This window comes from Polistes canadensis, unplaced genomic scaffold, assembly GCF_001313835.1.
Source record: "Polistes canadensis isolate GaletaPanama2010 unplaced genomic scaffold, ASM131383v1 scaffold_131, whole genome shotgun sequence".
Taxonomy (NCBI): Eukaryota; Metazoa; Arthropoda; class Insecta; order Hymenoptera; family Vespidae; genus Polistes; species Polistes canadensis.
Genome location: NW_014569678.1, coordinates 421,488 through 429,564, shown reverse-complemented (window position 1 = coordinate 429,564; position 8,077 = coordinate 421,488).

Here is an 8,077-nt window from a genome sequence, read left to right as displayed (position 1 = left end):
TCATCCTCCTAATTAATAATCAAAATTACTCATATTATTCCGGTTAACAATCTATAAGACTTGATTAGCTTAGAATCTGTTAAAGCAAGCACTAGCAATTAATTAATTATCAATATTGTTTCAATGTTCAATTCATATTTTTGTATATTGAATTTCAATTTTTTCTTCTCTTCATTTAAGATTTCATATTGCATTGTATGCACTTGAATTCATATCTATTTAAAATACGTGCTTCGATAATTGTGAAATTGTATTACTATTTTTTATTTTTTTTATAGTTTAGTAGAAATAAAAAAGTGTCTTGTATATATTTAATTGGTGTAATATGTACATCAGACACTCGTCGATGTAACTGCATACTTCGCGTTAATATAAATGAAATTAAATAAAAGATTCATGTACTCTATCGATCAAACATAGATTTGATCKCGTTATGGTTATTTTTATGGCGATATACATAATTGCGTATGCATTTTGTAATAGGACGCAAGGTGCATTATTGTTTATTTTTTTTTTCCTTTGAAAGCGTTGTTTATTAATTTTTAAATATTGTGATATATTCACAATTATTTAAGTTTTTTATAATGTGTCTTGAATAATTTCCTGTATGTATTTGTAATTGTATTAATCCATTAATAATTTTGTATGAAATAGAAACATTTTTCTATTCATACATTTGTATATTGAAAAAAGCATGCATCAAAGACATGCAGTTTTTTATATTCACTTGACTTTAAATATAGAAAAACACATTTTCTAATGCATTGAGAATTCGGTATTTTTAAATGTCCACTTTTTGGTCATTCAAATTCTTTATTTTTTCAATTTCATTATTTATTAAATAATCCAATTGAAAAGTTTTTATCATGGATCGTACATCGAATTTCATTTTTCCACACATGCCCTTTTTATCTAGTTTTTTGTTATAGAAAGTACTATATTTTCAAGCTGTAAGGTTTAATATTGCAAAATACCATTTTATAAATGGATATTTACAACAATGTCTGCAGTAGTATCCCAAGGTTTGTAAATGCAATTATTTAGGATATTAAAATAAATGAATAAAAATTACTTATAAGTTATACGTAGTAATATAAAATTAATTTTTGTTTTAGGATCATCGATATTGGCAAGATTCCATTCCACAGTTTCTAGTTTATCTTTTCGTAATAGTCGTAGTGTTAGTTTTTCCGTCTAAATGTATGAATATTTGAAAGTATGTATGTGTGTGGACAAATCTTTGGTATTTGTTTAGTATATCAATTATGCATTTATTGTCAGGACATTTTCACTGGTAGCTTTTGATTTTCATCATTTATTAATCATAAAGCTTTTTTTAGATTGTGTTTGTTCTCAGATAGAAATATTGTTAATAGTATCTGAAGAAAATTAGTCATAGAGATAGAGAATTATATATTAGATGATAAAATAAAATAAAATCGGTTATAGATAAGTACGATAATAAGATGAGTAATGCAACAAGAATTTGTTAAATTATTTTAATTCAATAATAGGCTGTATATTTTTTATATCATTACGAATTCTTATTATTATAAAAATAATATTCAATGCACTTTAGTGTGCATATCAATGCGTGCATTCCTATTGTAACAATTTACATAATACATTTTAAATTTCAATCGATTGTAAATCGATACGTTTTACATTCTTGCATTAATTTTGTATTTTATATTTGAAGTTTCAACCGAATTTAAATCAAACCGTTTGCATATTTGCATATTTGCATTAATTTAGGAATGAAGTATTGTAAATCAGCTCTATTCCTATTCGTTAATCAGCTCTATTCCTATTCGTTAATCGGGTAAGCAGGTCGATTTTGAAACGATGTTCTTAATTTTTCATCCAACTTGAATAATAAATTGGATGAAAAAAATAACTGACTCGTTTCTCGCGTTGTATTTTGGTAATTTCTTTTTTGACACAAATGATTAATTAATATAAAAATGAATATTATTAGAAAAAAAAAACAATTAAATGTAGAAGTAGAGTCTTAGCCCGGGGGTCTCCGAACACAGCAACCTCCCCGCGGTGAGACCTGGGTCGGTATTACTTGCGATATATTTTATTATAATAATTTTGTAATAATTTATTATTGTAACGCAAGTACTACCGGGCTAATGGCTGTGCTAGATTCTATTTAAATTCAGATTTACATGTTTTATATTATTATTAATTAATTCATTCATTTCTTTTGGTCCTTCTGACACATTGATATTTTCTTTTATTTTTAAAATAATATCACACGAAACATTTAAATTTTAAAGTGTGTTTATGTATGCGTGTAATAGATACTTTTAATATAATTATAGATTTTTTTTTATTTAAAGCAAACAATGCAAATATGCAAAATAAAATAATGATGTAACGATATCAAATTATTAGTTTGAAACAATTTAAAAAGTTATACACTTAAGTCGTATGTAAGTTTTACATTTTTTATTGTTATCTCTTTGAAATTGTATTCCGGTATTCTTGAGCCTGCAATTTTCTCTTCGTTTCATTGGCTCTCGTTCAGGTATAGTTACTATCAATCAGATCAATCGATTCTTAGACTGAATTCTCTAAATTCTTGAGAATCTGAATTTCGAAGGTGGAACGAACGTTATGTCATCTTGATACCTAAAATACCTTTGATTCTTGCCTTGAGAATTAGGCCGAATGTTTCAAATTGCATCGCATAGTTTATCGAACGATACTAGTCCACACACACACACATACCCATTGGTTGATATTAATTAAATAGATATTATTTTATACATATATATAAAAATTTGTGATTAATTCTTTAATTTCATCAGAAAAAAATCGAATTTTATAGAAATGTAATTTATATTAAGTTATATATATTATTAAATAAATTAATACCTTTCCCACCCATTGTCACATATAATCATACTTATATATTATATTTATAAAACAATTATGTCTATACACACATACATACACACACATATATTCATTTCTCTACATGAAAGAAAAACTCTAATAAGAAATAGAAATAGACAAATATAAAGAAGAAATATTTAATTAATCGACCTTGGCCAATCGAAGCATTGACGTTTTTCCGTGATGACGTTAGGTTCATATCGAGGTCGTTAAAAACGGGACACCTTGATTCGTGGGATAAGATAGTCAATCGTTGGTAGTAGGATTAGGTGATCGTAACACCACGCGTCTCCTGTAGGCGTGCCCGAGGGAGGCATAAGATTAATTTATTAGCAATGTCTGCAATTATCTGTTACTCAATGGCTTATGGTTACTCTCCTTAATGCTGGGATAGTACTTATGGTTAGAAAGAACGATGCTATGTTGATTTAAAGCGTTAACATTGGCTATGGTATCCCTCGTCGAAAGGTGTTCTAGCTACCGGTCTTAAATAATCCTTTAATTACACCTGCAATACCTATGTGATCTCTTATTAACTAACCGGCTTTAATTTACAATTTACACTAGAGGCCAAATCGATTTTTTGTTTTAATCTAAGAATATCTTGTTCGAGTTTATTCTATCTTTTAATGTATTTATCTAATAATAAGTTTAGTACGTATATTTAAATGAGAATGAATATGTTTGTATTTGGAATTTAAAGTGATCGTTGGTTGTTCAATTAATGTATTTTTTCTTTTTTCGCGAAATGTATTTGAAATTATATAATAAGAAAGTGATTTTTAATTCGTTGGATTTTTTTCTCTATTGATTTATTATGAATAATATTGTATAGGTAGATTCATTTATTAATGTTATTTCTATTACGTATTTTTGTATATGTCTTTTTAATACGTTTCAATGCAACAATGTTTTCTATAATAATTATTCTCGTATATTTTAATATACTATAATATATAATTAATTAAACATATTTTTCTATATACCTTTCATAGAAATAATATTAACAAATAACGATCACTTTAATATATATATATATATTATTGAATAAAAATTATAAAATATTTTATGCGAAATGAATGAAAGAAGAAAGAAGAATCAGAAGAATCAAAAGAAGAAGAAGCAAGGTGTCACGATGGAGGATTACAAAGGTATATCGGACATGACATAGATAAAAAGAGAGGAGTATGTTTCTCACACACATACACATATACACAGACAGACAGTCAGACACACATATAATAGATATATATACATATGTAGGTAGGTTACATTGCATGAGCTAGATGCAAGAAAAGATGTTCGCAAAATAATGCCTAATAGGAAAGTTGAATCGAGATCGGTGGGACATGACCCAGAAGTAAGAATCTGATGGTAAAAGGGGTCGGTTCAGTTACACGAAGAGCTTCTGTGTATTTCGTTTGAAGAACTTCTCTTTCAGATCAGATTCTTTTACGTTTTAGTATTCGTTTTAGTATTCGTCAATCGATCAGTCAAAGAGATGGCGAGAATCCAGTTGATATTCTCGATGGGAAACTGCCACTCGAAAAGACACCATGGCATACATTGATAAACGCCCTCCTCTCCTAGGTATATAGTTAACAAGAGACAGAAAATGAAAGATAGAAAGAGAGTTGTGTATGTTTGTATGTGTATTATGTGTGTTGCTTGTGACTCGACGTGTCTTACGATTCTCGTGAACACGCGTGCAAGTGGTACCTCGTTGAATGATTCGAAAGAGGGGAAACACCGTGGGATCCCTTCTACCAGCCTGTGTACACACGAGTCTTGAGTATCTCATGGGCAAGCGCCCATGGTTATACCAATGCCAATTTACATGGCTATGTCCCACGAGAGTTACCCGTACTTTAGATAGAAAATAAAGACAAACACATACATATACACAGAGATAGATAGTTAGAAAGAGAGAGAGAGAGAGAGAGAGAGAGAGAGAATAGTTGAATCGATCTAATGTAGGTCGATTGTCTATGGGTGATCTACGGACTCTCCTATGGTCGATGGATTTATCGAGGTGAAAGGTCGGATTTACCTCTCGCGACCCCAATGACGACGTTTCATCGGACTTCGGCTACGCCCCCGTAATTAATTATGACTATGATTATATATTTTTCTCTTAACGTTTTTCTCATTTATTATTTTTCTTTTCTATCTTTTTTTTTTTTTTTTTCTCTTTTTTTTTCTATCAAATTCCACGCTGAACTTCGTTAGAATTTTTTTGAGCTAATAATAATACGCGTGTACATTTATTTATTTATTTTATTTATTTATTCGGGGGAAAGTATTTTTATGGGAAAATTGTTGGATATTTTAAAAGAGAAATGTTTTATTTTTTGGGTAGAGCATTGTTTTTTTTCTTTTTTTTCTATCAAATTCCACGCTGAACTTCGTTAGAATTTTTTGAGCAGATAATAATATGGGTTTACACGCGTATTTATTTTATTTATTTAAATGGGGAAAGTATTTTTATGGGAAAATTGTTGGATATTTTAAAAGAGAAATGTTTTATTTTTTGGGTAGAGTGGTTTTTTATTTTTTCTTTTTTGGAAATTATTTTATAGATATAGTCGTGCTGTTTAATATCATAGAGCCAAACGTGTGTTAAAGGATTCAGCCTAAAATTACACCATGGCTTTGATCGTGCTATGAAGCCGACAATTTCCGCATTAGTGCAACGCGTAAGCCTAGTAATGATACACCCAAGTAACTTCTTCGTGATCGTGATCCTTGTTTTTTTTACGATGGCTCGTTATTTCACCCTCGTAGGAAAATATTTGTTGCGCGTTAACCGAACCGTGAAATTTAATGTGATTCACGATTAAATCAACTAACCGTTTAGATTTTTTTCTATTTAGTATCGATAGACTAAAAGGTATCTTAATAATAACGTTTACATATTAGTTTTATATTAGAACAATTAATTAAAACAACTAAAATGTTTTTATTTTTAATGTTTGAGGAAAAATTGTTGTAACGATTCATTATTCACGCGTCAAATTTTGTATGAATTATTTTTTAAAAGAATTTTTTTTAAGTTTTTTACAATATTGTTTTTTATAGAAAAAAAAAAATAGGAAGAAATCTACTATATACATTTATTAATAGAATTATATATATTAATATATAATTTATTATATTATTATATTATTATAATTTTTTACGTGAGATATAAATATACATATATACTATATTATATATATAGTATCTTTCTTATGGTTTCGTGCAATCGTGTTCAAATATATCTAACCAATAAATTACTTTTTCAATTGAATAAAGTAACTTTTGGGATTACTCGGTGTATGTACATATACCGTAAACACCATGGATTTATTTCTTTGATCTATAGGAGAATAGGAAAATCGTGAGATTGTAAAAGGCATAGTAGTTGTAATAGTAGTAGTAATAGTATAGCGTGAGAGGTTGACCTTATGATTACCACATGGATAAAAACTATGGCCTAAGGGTTTTTGAACAAAACTATCTTTGGATTCACCCTAGTATATACATCGAATATATATATATATATACCTACTTCTTCTTACCTTTATCTACCATGAACGTCTAGGAAAATTCTTCTAGTCTTAATTTTGATCTTCCTGCAAACCTTCCGGCACTTTTCTTTCATGTTCGATTATCGCCATGGAGTTTCTCGATTACCGTAATCGACGTGCCGTAATACTTCGCGCTATACGAGAGATAACTACGAAGAAGAAGGGTGGTGGGAAGGGGGTGGGGAGGTGGGGGTGGGTGAGAATGGTTTAGGGTTGATAAAGGTTAAATCCTTACGTATAAAGCTCTTGTAAGAAATTGACTACGTAATCGAAGGGAAGAGACAATTCACGTTTAAATTTCCAATTGGAATTTTGCCATAGAATTTCGCCAATCGATAAACGGGAAGAGACCTCCTCCTCCCACTCCACCACAACCTACCCCCTCTCTCTCTTCATTCTCGTGTTTTTTTTTTCGTAGATATTATTATATACTTTCGATATTTGTGTAAATCTAATTATTAAATATTTAAATCAAATATTATTTTTCTTTTTTTTTTATAATTATACGAATGTTTTTTTTTATGTTAGATATAAATTGTTGTAGATTCAGATTGCACATTTGTATATTTTGTTTTTCAATTAAATGTATACAGTAATTGTTTAGTAAACTTTTGTCATATTTTATCATACACACACATACACTTTGTATTATATATATATATCTTGTGTATAAAGATTAATTGAAAGTAGAAAATCATAAAAAATAATGAAACACGAGCTCGAGATAAAATCAATCGATCCTTAGATAATCAATAATTCGAACGATTAAAATGAAATTGAAAACTTACGTCAGCCTTCGTCGTTATTGTCGTCATGTGACGTTAATCCTTATCAAAAAACATTTTTTTATTCTCGAAATAGAAAAAAAGAAAAAATAGCACGCGAAAAAGATTTACAATTGAATAAGAATGTCGTAGAGAGATAACGTGTGTTATTTGTGTTGTTAGTAGCAGTAGGAATTGAAGTCGTGGACGCTTTTTAGCGCTTACGGATGAGTTGTCTCTATTTCGAACGGGTTCCTTATCTGAATGAATTATTAACTTGGTCGGTGCGAGTCGACCAATGGAATTTCCATTTAAAACCTAACACCATCGAACTTATTTACCCCTAACACTAGGCGTCCTTGGAAATAAGGAATGATCGAGACCACGATATCTCGTTGGAACCCGTCGATATTTTCCATCTCTCTCTTTTTATTTTTACTTTTTTTTTTATACAGCAATGCATGCCAAGAAAAACCCTTCCTTCTTGACCGCGAGTAGTTGTCTTGATATATATCGTTTGAGAATATAAACCACTTTCCAAGTCATGGTTGTTCAATGCTGCTCATTGTCGCACGTTCGATAACAAGTATGATAGTATTAGTAAACCTTCCAATATATATTCCATTTGTTCGATCTATGTGTTACGTATTTTATGTATACGTGTAGTACATATCTCTTTTTCTCATCTGATAGTTTAAACACGTGTTACGTTTATATACGATCACAAGTTAGTGTAAGTTTAATAGGAATGTTTCAGGATACGTATAATAATATAATATTAATTCACAATATAATATATAATATATAATATAATAATATATAATATATAATATATAT